The sequence below is a fragment of the Lithobates pipiens genome, unplaced genomic scaffold (genome assembly GCF_037356315.1).
Source record: "Lithobates pipiens isolate NorthernLeopardFrog02 unplaced genomic scaffold, aLitPip1_a1.2 Scaffold_16, whole genome shotgun sequence".
NCBI lineage: Eukaryota > Metazoa > Chordata > Amphibia > Anura > Ranidae > Lithobates > Lithobates pipiens.
This window is the reverse complement of record NW_027507748.1, coordinates 49887083-49901860: the sequence shown is the minus strand read 5'-3', so window position 1 is coordinate 49901860 and position 14778 is coordinate 49887083.

Below are 14778 nucleotides of genomic sequence, written 5' to 3'. Positions count from 1 at the left end.
TGTATTGCAGCTTTTTTATTTATTTTTTATTTTGAATAAAGTAGGGGAAGATGGGAACTCCTGTAATGTCTTTATTGCTCTATGTGTCCCAGCTAGGAAGACCCTGGGGAGTTGATTTACTAAAACGGACGTGTGCAAAATTTGGTGCAGTTCTGCATAGAAACCAATCCACTTTCTGCACCAGATTTTGCACTCTCCAGATTTAGTAAATCAACCCCACGCTCTCTATTTGATGGAAATCAATGGGAAGTCCAACATTTTAGAATTGTTATGAGATGAAGACCAGAGGTGGTGGTACATCTTCAAATAGGGACCTGTAGGGATTTTTTGTCTCTTCTTTTTTTTAGCATCATCGGGGCATGAAGTAAAGGAACCCCCTCCCTAAAAACAAAACAAAAAAACAAAGGTTTGAACCCTTCCCTACTCTAGTAAATAGCCCTCAAGTTTACAATGGTTAACTCGTTTTAATTACACAACTGCATGTAAAATTGCAAAGTTAAAACAGCCTTTGGTCAGACCTGCTGAGCCATCATGGAAGAGCTTCATTAACACAAAACCAAAAATCGGTAATGTACGAAAAATTGTGTTAATGCCATAATTATAACCCAAAGCCCTGGACCATTAAACAAACATGAACAATTAAATACAGTTAATGATATTAACCACATCTCCCTGGGAGGAACTAGGGACAAAATCTGCAATAATAGAAAACCAAAAACTGTTTTTAAAAAAAACTTACTATATTTCAATCAAAATACTACAATCATCACTTTTTCCATGGAGTAGAAATGACATTGTGAAGAAAAAAAAAAAAAAGAAACACAGAACTCCTTTTAATTATTTTATTTTGTATTTAATACTGCTATTACATTATTGTTATTCTGGCAAACATAATTTGAATGATGACTTTAGACTAATACTAATAATTGATATTATACTAAAATATTAACCACATCTCCCTGCAAGGAACTGTTGAGTAGAATGACAAACTCGGCAATAATAGAAAATCAAAAACAGTTTTTTTTTTTTTTAAAACCTACTATATTTCAATCGGAATACTACAATCATCACTTCATCCATGGATTAGAGAATTACATTGTGAAAAAAAACCCACAGAACTCCTTTTAATTATTCATTTTGTATTTAATACTGCTATTACATTATTGTTATTCTGGCAAAAATAATTTAAATATTCACTTTAATTTAGACTAATATTAATAATTATTCTAGACTAATATCAGTTGATCTTAATAGTGCTATACGGCACAACTGTGACATAAAGCAGAACATTAATCTGGCAAACGACTAGACCAAATGGAAAGTGATGGTGAATAAGGTTCCAAAATATCACAAGCAGTAAGTTTTTTTTTTTTTAACATTTAGAACACATACAGCTTTATTCAAAAAGTTCCTAATTTGTGTTAATTCTTAAGTAACCCCAAACAACGAATCAGAATGAATCATGTACTGGTCTAACAATGACAAAGTGAATTCAGACAGGTATTGCATTTAAAAGCTATCCAAACTCAAGAACTAAAATTTCATAGATTGCACTTTGCCAGTCCTCAAATGCATTGTCTACATTTGTTTTCTTTTTTCAAGCTAAGTACATTTTCAGAAGGTACAAAAAATACCAATTGGTCCTGCAAGAAATTGTGACCTTCTTCTTTTCTATGAGCTGAGTTGAAAGCATGGACCATGTTATCTTTCTTCTGTAAACTACTAATTTCGCCCCCCCCCCCTCTATGTAATGGAGATGAAAAGTGGGAGACATGTTTGAAGTTAAACCTAGGTGACAACCATGGCTCCCTTAGTTGAGTGAGCGATGTCACCCTAGGACGAGTAGTGTGTTCTTTTCTGGATTACTAGTTGGAAAAAAGCCTAAAAAACTTTTTTTTAACCAAAAAAAATACGTTCAGAAGATGTGTTTAGAGGCACTTCAAGTGCCAAACGCGTCTACCCGCATTAAGGCATTAAGGCGCGTTTTCGTCTAGTAGCGTTTTTTTAATGAAACATTTTATTCATTAATTTGAGTCTGGAAAATGCTAAAATTATACCAAAAACTCAATTATCACTGTATACAAACTTGATCTACCATGTGATATTCCCCTCATCAGCCAATTATGCTGTACAATACATAGCTTGCATTACTTGAGGGATATATATATATATATATAATGAGAGAGAGAGAGAAAAGGATTATAGAGAGAGAAGGAGATTAATACATATATACACATACTTGAGAGTCACCAACAGACGTTTCTCTGGTGGCATGCTTTTCCCCATGCGAACTAGATGGGGGTCTAACCTTTTTCAAGAGAACGTCAAGGTGGCAATTGACATGCGTGTAAAATTACAACATTTCTCTGGTTAATTACGCAGCTGAACATACATATTAGAAAAGTATTCTGTGGACATGCTTTGAGCCATCAATGGATGTTTCCAGTAGCGACAAACTCTGGTCCTCTCACACCATTTTCTACGTCTTTGGAGCCTCAGCACAAGCAACATCAGGAGCATTTCCTCACACACGCTCAACATGGGATCCATATTAACAAACCAAAAAATAACAGCTAGCTACAAGCACACTGCTTTCTCAGCTGTTACTCACACTGTTCTCTCACAGAATGGCTGAAATAGTTAATAAATACTTGTTTTTAGTGCTTTCTAATCATTTGGGAGGGTCTCCTGAGGTTATCTTCAGTAAACGCTCATGAACGCAAACGCGGCTAGAGGCGGCTTGTAAACGCTGCTAATCACAGCGTTCAGGAGAGGTTGAGAAACGTTCCATATACATGAAGCCTTATACGAGTTGGTAAGCTGCAATATATTATATTTTTGTGTTTAGATAAACATAAAGATTTGACACCTAGGAAATGTAAATTATTTATTAAATTAAAAAAAATTAAATACAGTTAACAAAAATAAAATAATTCTGTAATTGAAAACTTATATATGAAACTTATCTTAGAGGTTTGAAAATAGTTCATCTTTTTGATTTATAAAGATGTAAAATTGTTTTTGAAGGTACAATACTGGTACTTTTTGCTGAATTTCCACTGAATTGATACACAATATTGCCTTGTAAAAGAACATAAAGTAAGCACATGTTTATAGGACTTTCTGAAGTAAACGTATGCAGCCCCGTTAAAAAATAAATTGGATTTTTGATGCCCTTTAGTACGAACAGATGCTGTATTCAACTGTGTTCAGATCTAATACTGACTTCAAATTAAAGAGCCCGAATCCGTTGGTTTCGCACTCAGCCTTATGCCTCTGGGAAAGTAAAATGAATATACTGCAACCATCACACATCCATAGCAGTTAGACTGCGAACGTTTCAGCTATTTAAAACTTTAGACTTCAGTTTCCTTTTTCCTTTTTATTTTAACTTTTTATTTTATTTTCAAGGACTCGTTTTGAAACAATGGCAAACAGTCTATTCTTTCATTTTAAATCTGTCCACTGTTGAATAGAGTACATTTCCAAAATATACACACAATACGCTAGGTTACAGAATTTACATGTTTTCCTAATTAGATTGTGGGGACTTTTTTTTATTATTTTTTGATGAAACGCATATTTTAAAATACAACTGCAGTGTGCAACTATTTTCTCATTAATATCTTTTTTAATGATGCTTTATATTATTTCCTAACTCTTTCAAGTTGAACTCCATGCAAACAGCTAGCTAGACTGAAGAAATACATATAAGGGAGTTGTTTTACCTGCCAAGAGATTTGTATTACTGTCATGAAATTGACACACCACACTCCTGTCTTTCAGGGCAATAGACCTTATTTTTCTCTTCTGAAGTTCAGCAGTGGTTCTCAACCTTTTTTTTTAAGATCCGGGTCCAACACCTTCCATGCAAAGGCAGTAGGGAAGGTTGATTGGCACTGTGGAGGCTAAGGGCTCTCAGGGGCCCTGGGAGCACTGTAGGCCACTAAAGAAAATTGGGTGGCGCTGTGGAAATTGGGGACTTTCAGGAGGCTTGGGAGTACTGTAAGGCCAAGGACTTTTAGGGGACCTGGAAGCACATTATACCACTAAGGAAGTTTAGGGAGGCACTGTGGGATCCAATGGTTCTCAGGGGGCCTGGGAGTACTGTAGGCCACCATGGAAGTTTTGGAAGGGCACTATGGAGGCTGAGGGCCCTTATGAGGCCTGGGAGCACAGCAGACCACTATAGAAGGTTGGAGGGCACTGTGGGGGCTAATGGCTATCAGGGGACTTGGGAGTACTGTAGGCCACTATGGAAGATTGTGGCAGAACTGTGAAGTCCGAGGACACTCAAGGAGCCTGGGAGCACCGTAGGTCATTGTGGAAGGTTAAGTGGCAGTGGGGAGGCTGAGGACTCTCAGAAGGCCTGGGAGCACTGTAGGCCACTAAAGAAAGTTGGGTGTCACTGTGAAGGCTGAGGACTCCCACTGCAGGGGGGGGGGGGAGACTGTGAAGGTCAGGACTCTCAAGGGGCCTGTAAGCACTGTAGGTCACTATGGAAGGTTGAATGGCAGCGGGGAGGCTTAGGGCACTCAGGGGGCCTGGAAGCACTGTAAGCCACTACGGAGGGTTGGGGGCACCGTGAAGGCCAAGGAATTTCAAGGGCCAGGGAGCACTGTAGGTCACTATGGAAGATTGGGTGACAGTGGGGAGGTTCAGGGGGCCTGGGAGAACAGTAAGCCATATGGAAGATTGGGTGGCACTATGGGAGTTGGTGGCACTTTGGGAGGTTAAGGTATCTGCAGCTGGCTGGAGGCCAGGGAAAGGAAATGCCATGGCTTGGTGATTGAGATCCACTGACTGAGAGGTCTTGTCCACTCCCCAAGCCTGTGACTGGACAGTGAAAGGAAAACCAGCAGTGATAAGCTCATCTATCTGTCGCTCTGCTCTGTCTTCCAATCACAAATCTCCCTGCATTCAGCACAACTGTTCCTTGTGCTGCTTCTCCCTCCTGCATTTCTGAGCTCTGCTGTACGGTTCAGTGCAAGGCATTGATAACCATTCAAATTTGGGTACTTACAGCCAATCAAATTCAGGAATTTTCACTGTTTGCATTGAAAAAAACAAAAACATTAGGGATGTAATTATTAATACAAAGCTGCATTTATTTTGAGTCTTTTTATAACTGCCAAGAGTTCAGCTTTAAATTTTGAAATAATAATATGAAAACAATATAAAATATGATAAGTACTCAAACTGTTTCTGTGATAATGCCAAATGTGGAATGTCGCATTCAGCTGGTATTCCTGTCTGAACTTTCTGGGCCTGTTTATCTGCAGAGCTGCCATTGCTTGCCATTGCTTCTAAGTAAATGTCAGTCATTAAACTGCAAAACAAATCATAGAATTAAAATTGCAGCCATTCATTATAAAGTTTACAAAGAGATTATGAAATATTTATTTTACTTTATATATACTTTATTTTAAATACACTGGTTTCACACCAAACACAATATATTGCTTGCCACGCTTTTGCTGCCCTCTTATTTTTAAAAACCTACAAATGTGAAACCTTGAATATTTTCAAATAACATGCTTATGGTGCAACACAAATTAGGTTGTTAGAAAATAATAAAGAAAAAAAAATATATAGAGGAGATATTGACTATTACAAAATTGTGACGCATATTGTGGTGCAACCTGATAAGGTCAGCCCGTTCCTGGCTGAACCAATGACTGTGAAGTTTTTGATCTTATGGTATCCATGACTGAATATATATTTTTGTAACAGAGTAGATGTCTTCTTTTTATATTTTGTCTAATAACGTAACTTGTGTTGGAAAGCGGTTGAATCGATCTGTGGGATTGTGCAGGATCTGTCCATACACTGAACTGTCTTGATTTACAAAAAAAAAAAGAAAACGATGTACGTGTTTTTTTCTTTGGTTTCAAATTTGTATGTATAATGTACGCGACCCATTGTCTTTGGATATAAAGGAGAGAAATATTAACAAAGAACTGTTTTGTGATAAATGCAGTTGTTTAACTTTTTGTGGAAAATATTCCTATTCCATATCTGTTCACAAGTAGTTTCCTTTTTTTTTTCCCCACACTGCAACTTTGACCAAATCTTTCAAAATTTTGACATAAATTTGTAGGACCGAAGGTAACCATTTTCATCAAAACATGGAAGACCTAAATTCTTTGTGGGTCTAGGTCATAAGGATAAATAAAGCTTGTATGAATGTTTTTTAATATCTTTTTATTTGAATTTTTTTACATAGGAGCAAAACAGAGTTAACGGATAAGTTCAGGAAACGCCCCAGCCATGCCTCCCTTGACCCATTAATATGCTACCTACCCCTGGCAGGTGCAAACATCCCTCTTCTGACCACAGCAACCTCTTGCATTGTCTACAGGAATGGTTCTTAAACTTTTTGAGACCGGGGTCTGGTAAATTCTTCCTAAACCTTCCATGCCCCAACAGTAAAAATTAAAGTTTATACTCGCACAATAAGGGAATGAAAAACATGCCTAGTTGGAAGGCTCTGGATTGGGATGGATGTCCCTGCAGGGGGGATGGAGATTGTGGAGGGGGTTACTGGACTTTGCTGCAGACTTAGAATGAGGTTCATGGAGGGGGCTGGGGGGAAAAGCACTATGGGGGGTTGGGGGGCACTGTGGGATGCTGATTGAGGTTTGGGGCACTATGGAGGGCTGGAGGCTCTGCAAAAAGTGTGGGGGGGTGCACTGTGGGAGGCTGGGTGGCACGGTTTAAAGTTGATAGTGCTGAGGCTCCCTTGGGATCACTGTGGGCTACTACAGAAGGATGGGGGCCACTATGAAACCTGGGAACCTGTGGGAGGATAAGACATGTGCAGCTGCCTGGAGGCCCAGGAGAAGGGAGGCTGCAGCCCAGCAGTGGGCCACAAGCCTGTGGTTGAGAACCACTGGTCCACAGCTCAGCTAATAAAATCTAGTTCTGGGAATGGATCCCCATCTCATCTTGGGGAAATTAGTTTTGGGATGACCATGTCTGTGCAGTAATGTCCTATAGATTTGAATGAGATATTAGTCCCACCATACGGGTATGTCCTATTTAAGTGGGACGTAAGAGGACAGGTACTTGATTTTTACTGGCCAGTCTGTGGAAAATGCAGGATGTAAGCGTGTCTCTGCTTCGCACCTTTAGGAAAAAGAGCTTTATATGTTTCCTAAACTTGTCTGTTAACACAAATATCGAAATTAAGGCATGTCAGAAAGTTAAAAAAAAAAACAGCTAAATAAACCAATGAAAACACTTTGCAGCTTATGTTTATAGCCCATTGTTATATAAGAACGCTTTCCTTTTAAAAAACAAATTAAATTTCAAATATTGTACAAGATTACATTCCAATGCAATATCCATACAACTGGAAGAATGTAAAAAGTGAGGTCCACAAGAGCCTTGTATATGCTCAAAATTCAAAATGTCTTCTCCACTGTATAAATGTATTGTGCCATTATCATTCTGGCAGAGTTAAGCATTTGTTATAAGATTAAACCTTATTTAAATTGGATGTGACATGCACATATTTACCAACGTTCCTTAGAAAATGTGAATTGAATTGGCACATGCCTCTGACCACACTGAATTTATATATTTTTATTCTCCGCCGGTTGCCAATGTTAGACAGATCAAACTTTGGGTGAGGTTCCTTCCTTTGATCGCTTTGCGATCCTGAATGTGTTTGTACTGTGGATAAATATGATAATGGAAAACCATTTCATGAGATAACCAATATTCAACAAAGTACACTGCTAGAAGGATCTAGAGAGGACAACCAAATCTTTTGTGTTTTAGAGTTGATGCCTTACGGGTGTATTTATGAAAGAATTAAAATATCTGTTAATTGAAGCTGCATCTAAATTTGTACTGTGTGAAATCAAATGTTCTCAGGTTGTTTTACCAATGACTATGTTGTAAGAAAGCCTATCTATAAAATTCAATCTATATACAAGGTAGACCAGATCCAAGAAAAATATAAATGCTATTGTTTTTTTGTTTTATGTTTTTTGATTTTTGATTAAGCCATTAGCTTTTGCTATACACCAATCACAATTTTCAAGAAATGACCAACTCCTCAAGTCTTTATAAACCATGCAACTCAAACTAAGCCACCCAGTCTCTTTCTCTGATTTCTCATGAATATTGGTTTGCTCTATAAATTGGTTCCTACACTAATCACAGAGGGGAAAGACGTCAATGTGTAAAAATGATGTATTCCATGTGTTGTAATCCTAATATGTTCCCCATCACAAACCCACACTGAGTTAAAAAAAAAGCTCTAGTACAAATCATCCAATCATATGATGAAGGACCTAATGACATGCTGTTCCCTAAAGCCTATATACCTGAAAACCTGTACATTTTTTCTTTAACGGTTATTACACTCGTTATTTTTCCTGCTAAGTTTTCTCTGGAAAATGTTGCAAGGCTTTTCTTGACTGTCCTTATGGTGCCATTATATGAGTCCCTCTCGATTTTTGGCGGATTGTCTAGATGATCGGAGATTGTCCATAACGGCACCATTAATAAAACACAAACAATCCTTGAAGATGCCATAGAAATAGTGGTCAATAAACAACTTGTACCCGTTTCCAGAAACAGCTTATCTAAAACCTACAATGAAAAAAAAACCTTCAAATGAATACAGTTTAAAATTCCAGTTATGTTTTTTCTCCAAACTTCCAGCACAAGCTTTAAAACATTATAATAATTCTTATTGTGGTAGTTACTCCTATTTAGAAGTTGTAATGGTGATGTGAATTGATGCCAAATGGTGGACTATGACTAGGTCTCTCCCCTTCTGTTTCAATGCTGTTTTTAAAGTCACTATGCACTATGCCTATCTCTCTAAATGATACCAATGTATGATGACTTCCATGATTATTAGCCATTTTTCTTTTTCTTTCTTTCTTTTTTTTTTTTCTAACGATTTTCACTGTGTGGTTGGAAAATAGGTATTCGATGGGGGCAGGAATTGTAAGATGTGAAATTTTCAAGATTCAAGTCTCAATCCAATAATTCACGTATTCACTCGAATTTTCATCCCTTTCTGCCTCAGTTTTCCAATTCTAATTGCGTTAATACTGTAATTAAAATCTTCTCACTTGCTTCTTGTGTGTTGACTGTTTATTTGCTTGAAAAGAATGTCATGAAGAAACATCATGTGGTAAAGTAAGGGCCTGTGTGAATGGACTTTTGGTCCATCAATGAGTAAATGCAGTGTGCTTTTCAGGTAGGGTGGCACCAATACAGGTATCGGTATTGGTGCCGAAGTACCCGTGCATATGCTCCTGGTACCGAAACCGTTACCTTTGTGGTGCGATTTGAGCCCATACAAAATTAATGGCCTCAAATCACACTGCAAAGAATTGTATGTGCTTTCAACAGGAATACGGTGCGATTCCTGTCCCAATAGTCTGTCTTTTTTTGTTTATAACCCAAAAAATAAAACATGCAGAGGTGATCAAATACCACTAAAAGAAAGCTCTATTTGTGGGGAAAAGACCATACATTTTGGTTTGGGTTGCATGACCACGCAATTGTCAGTTAAAGTAACGCAGTGCCATATCACAAAATATGGCCTGGTCAGGAAGGGGGGTAAATCTTTTGGCAGTCAAGTAGTTAAAAAATAAGTTCACCTTTTCAGACAGAATTTCACTTTTCATAATAAATAGAAGCATTTTCCAATGCCATTTCTGGCCCAGCCATCCCAAATGTGCTCTTCTCTCACAGGAGGTTTCAAATCTTGTCAGTTTATTTGTATTTTTGAAAGGAGCTTCAGATTCCATCACTTGCCTTTGTTGCAAGAGGATGTGATGGGGCATGTTCCACTCCCTATACAATCTGATTGTACAATTTCCTTTAGATCTCCCGTCAGCTACGTAGTACAAGAGCCTGTGTGATTTGATACAAATTCAGTGGATTGTCCAGGTGTTTCCTCCATTTCCATAGTTCTGGTAAAGCTAAAGGAGATTGTACAGAGATTGTACAGTGTGGGCATTGTGTAGTGTGGGCATAGTGTGTTGCCAACCGCCTGTGTTTTTACAGGCAGCCCTTAAAAACCTGGCACTTTTTCCCCTGCCTGTAACAGGGAAAAGTGCCCATATAAAAATGGCTGAGATAGCTTGGCTCGGACTGGTGGGCAGTCACGTTGGAACAGGAAGGGGTTATCTCCAAACTGTTCCCACAAAGTTGGGACCATGAAATTGTCCAAAATGTCTTGGTATGCTGACACCTTAAGAGTTCCCTTCACTGGAACTAAGGGGCCAAGCCCAACCCCAGAAAAACAACCTCACACCATAATCCCCCCTCCACCCAATGATTTGGGCCAGTCCACCAAATAATGTGTACCAGTGCACAAAGCAAGGTTCATAAAGACATGGATGAGCAAGTGTGGGGTGGAGGAACTTGACTGGCCTGCACAGTGCTGACCTCACAAATGCTCTTCTGGAAGAATGGTCAAACATTCCTATAGACACACTCCTAAACCTTGTGGACAGCCTTCCCAGAAGGATTGAAGCTGTTATAGTTGCAAAGGGGGGGCCAACTCAATACTAAACCCTACGGACTTATGTCTTATGTATACACAATAGGATTTTCCAACAACAAATGTTGGATGTGAGCTGCTTGTTGGAAAGTCCGACTGCGTGTATGCTCCAAAGAACATTTGTTGTCGGAAATTGCCAACAAATGTCTGAGAGCTGGTTCTGAAATTTTCCGACAACAAGTTTTGTTGTTGGAAATTTCGAGCGTGTGTACACAAGTCGACGCACAAAACAAGTCCGACCACACATGCTTGAAATCAAGCAGAAGAGCCGCACTGGTTATTGAACTTAATTTTGCTCGGCTCGTCGTACGCGCTGTATGTCACCGCGTTCTTGACATTCGGAATTTCCAACATTTGTGTGACCGTATGTGTGCAAGAGAAGTTTGGGCCAACATCCTTCGGAAAAAAAAATCCACCGTTTTGTTGTCGGAAAATCCTATTGTGTGTACAGGGCATAAGACTGGGATGCTATTAAAGTTCATGTGCGTGTAAAGGCAGGTGTCCCAATACTTCGGACAATATAGTGTAGGTGTTCTCAGGGTGGTAAGAGGCTAAATGGCTAAATTGTCACAGAGTGGCAACATTGAAGCACTGTTGGGAAACAGGGATAAAACGTTGTCACCCTATGCTAAAATTCAATTTTAATGACTGGGTTCACATATACTTTAAGGTGTATGAAAGTGTTCAGAGAATAATTGAAGTTAACAAAAGAGCTTGTTCTAGAAGGTGGGCCATGCATACATAAGCTGAATTCATTAACGTCTTCATTTAGAAAAATCTTTATATTAACCATGGAGTATTGATAAACGTTGAAGGATGAGCTATGGATCACAGGGTGGCACTCAGGAACAGTGACTGTAACGATTTCCAAAAGTCAGAGGCAATTGATGTCCCAATCAATACGCCACACTTCTTCATTTAGACAGGGCCAATCATTCCGCTATCTCCCAATCTGCTGCATCAGCATGAAATACCACTGTTATCTCATCTGGCCAAAGCTGCACTTGGAGACAAGGATACTGTCAGGATTAATATGTAATATATTCTACGTTATATACAATATATATGTACAGTATGTATGTTATGTCCCTTCTGGTGACACAAATGATGGGACACTATTCCTCCCCCTTTTACCAACTGTAGCAATGGCCCCGACCCCTAGAGGCCTAAAAGTGACATCCTTCCTTGTAGAGTGGATTACCAGGTATGGTGGGTGTAATGCAAGATGAAATGATGGGCACCAGTTACTTTTTGAATGCAAATAAAGAGATTTATTGTCTCTTAAGAAGAACTGTGGGAGAGGGGGTTAGGGCCAGGACACCCTTAGGTAGATTTAATGACAATTAGCAGACTCTGAGACACAGTTATACAGTTCAAAGCCTCCAGCCGGATACAACTTCTGTATTGGCAGGACCGCTGTCTCCTATGGCTACTAAACATTTACCAGCTTCCAAAGATCTTCGCACATAGAACTTGGCAACAGAGTACAGTTCTTCTATTATCTCATAGTTTCCCATAGAAGGTCTACACTCACTGAGCTCCCAGTCTCTCACTAGACTTCTAGATCCCAGCTGCCTGCTGGATCCCCTGAGCTCTTCCATAGCTAACCCGCTGTATACTCCACAAGCGTCACCCCTGCTAACCTGGCTTTGCATTTGCTGAAGTTTTCTCACTTCTTCACCGTCCCTGGCTGGTGAGAAGACTCCTCTGGTACTTCTTCAGGCTTACTGTAGTCTCTGGTAATAAGGTGGATGGTCCCTTAGTGGTGACTGCTTCCCCTTTACCTCCGAACACAATTGGTTCACTGTCCAGCTGAAACTCTGCAACTTGGTTGGACTCCAATCTTGCAGTCCCAACCCTACGCTGCTTCTCCTGCTCCTGGATAAGCCTCAGGCAGCCTAGCAGCCAGGTGTCCCCGGGATAGGCCGTAGGCTTCTGGCCTAGTAACCCGGGACGACATAACACACGTCCATCCAGACAGCTGTCCAGGTGGCACAGAACACTGATCACCTGTCTCCAACCAAATAAATAGGCTCTCCCAGCAGGTCAAGGGACTAAAGGAACCCCACCTCATCCATTCATAATCTGACATTGCTATGCCCTTGTCGATCTAATGTCACCAGCAAAAGTGCCACCAAGTGACAGTAGAGAAAAGGTGCAGCAACTCTAGAATTAGAGAGGGATCAGTGGCTCTTCTAACAATTAACTGCTTGTCGACCTCTGTTGGCAAATATACGTTGTCAGAATGGCACGGCTGGGCAAAGTAACGTACCCGTATGTTACATTGAATTTCCCACTGTGTGCCTGCCGCCGGTGAGCTTCGTGACCGTGCCCGCGGACCCACGGACTCGATCGCCGCGGGGATACCCATGTTCGTGCCACGGAGCTCAAGAATGGGGAGATGCCGATATAAACAGCATCTCCCCATTTGGCCTAATGACAGGACACTGATCGTCTGCTCCCTGTCATTGGGAGCAGTGATCAGTGTCACGTCACACACAGCCCATCCCCCAGACATTTGCAAACACTCCCCTAGGACACACTTAACCCCGCCCCCTAGTGGTTAACCCCTTCACTATCCGTGACATTTTTACAGTAATCAATGCAATTTTATAGCATTGATCGCTGTATTAATGCCAATGGCCCCAGAAATGTGTCAAAATTGTCCCATGTGTCCGCCATAATGTCGCAGTCACGATAAAAATCGCTGATCGCTGCCATTACTAGTAAAAAAAAAAAATTAATAAAAATGCCATAAAACTATCCCCTATTTTGTAGACGCTATAACGTTTGCGCAAACCAATCAATAAACGCTTATTGCGATTTTTTTTTATACCAAAAATATGTAGAAGAATATGTATCGGCCTAAACTGAGGGAAGAATTTTTTTTTTAGATATTTTTGGGGGGTATTTATTATAGCAAAAAGTAAAAAATAATGTGCTTTTTTCAAAATTGTCGCTTTTTTTTGTTTATAGCGCAAAAAAAAAAAACACAGAGGTGATCAAATACCACCAAAAGAAAGCTCTATTTGTGGGGAATAAAGGATGTAAATTTTGTTTAGGAGCCATGTTGCACAACCGCGCAATTGTCAGTTAAAGTGACACAGTGCCGAATCATAAAAAGTGCTCTGGTCAAGGGGGTAAATCCTTCCGGGGCTGAAGTGGTTAACCAGAACATTTACTATCTGGCAAACTAAATTTGTGAGTAACCCTGCCTAAACACCAGGGTGCTACACAATAATAGGGCACTATTCCTCCCACAGACACCAATGATCAGGCACAATTCTTTCCAGTGACACCAATGATGGTGCACTATTCTTCCCATGGACATCAGCGAAGGGACACTATTCCTGCCACTGATACCAATGAATGGGACACTATTCCTCATTCTAATATGAACAACGGGGCACTATTCCTTCCACTAACACCAATAATGGGGTACTATTCCTTCTAGTGACACCAAAAGATGGGGCTCTACTCTGTGGTACACAAAGACCAATAATGAGGCACTATTCTTCCTACTAACACCAATAATGGGGCACTATTTTCCCTCCTGTTGACCACTAGGGATTGGCAAATGGGCCAAACATTTGCCCGTTCAACCGTTCGCTGAACACCCGCATATGCAGGGTGTTCACCCCAACGAACACCCTGCAATGCACTAAGCACTGCACAGTGCATTCTGTGCCCTGATTGGGCAAAGCTTTGTCCAATCAGGGTGCAGCATACACTGGTTGTTAAGGAGCGGGGCCAGGAAGCCAGCCGTAGCATACTTAACAACCAATGAGTCATCAGCTGTCAATAGGTTTCCCCACTGACAGCTGAACAATAAAAAAAAAAGTGCCATTAAAAAAATGAAGAAAAAACTCAACATGGGGAGGTGGGTGCTTTGGGGCAGGGGGCTCTGCCAAAGCACCTGTCCCCATGTTGATGGGGACAAGGGCCTCTTCCTTACAACACTGGGCTGTGGTTGTCAGGGTCTGCAGGCGGGGAGCTTATTGGAATCTGGAAGTCCCCTTTAACAAGGGGGTGCCCAGATCCCGCCCCCCCCCATGTGAATGAGTAATGGGTACATAATACCCCTACCCATTCACCAAAAAAGTGGCAAAAAGTAATAAAGACAATAGACAGTTTTGACAAATCCTTCATTTAAAAAATAAAAAAAAATATTGTCCATTGATGTAAATCCATCGTCAATCACCTCTCCTGGCGACCCGAAAAATTAGAACTGCTCCCGCCTC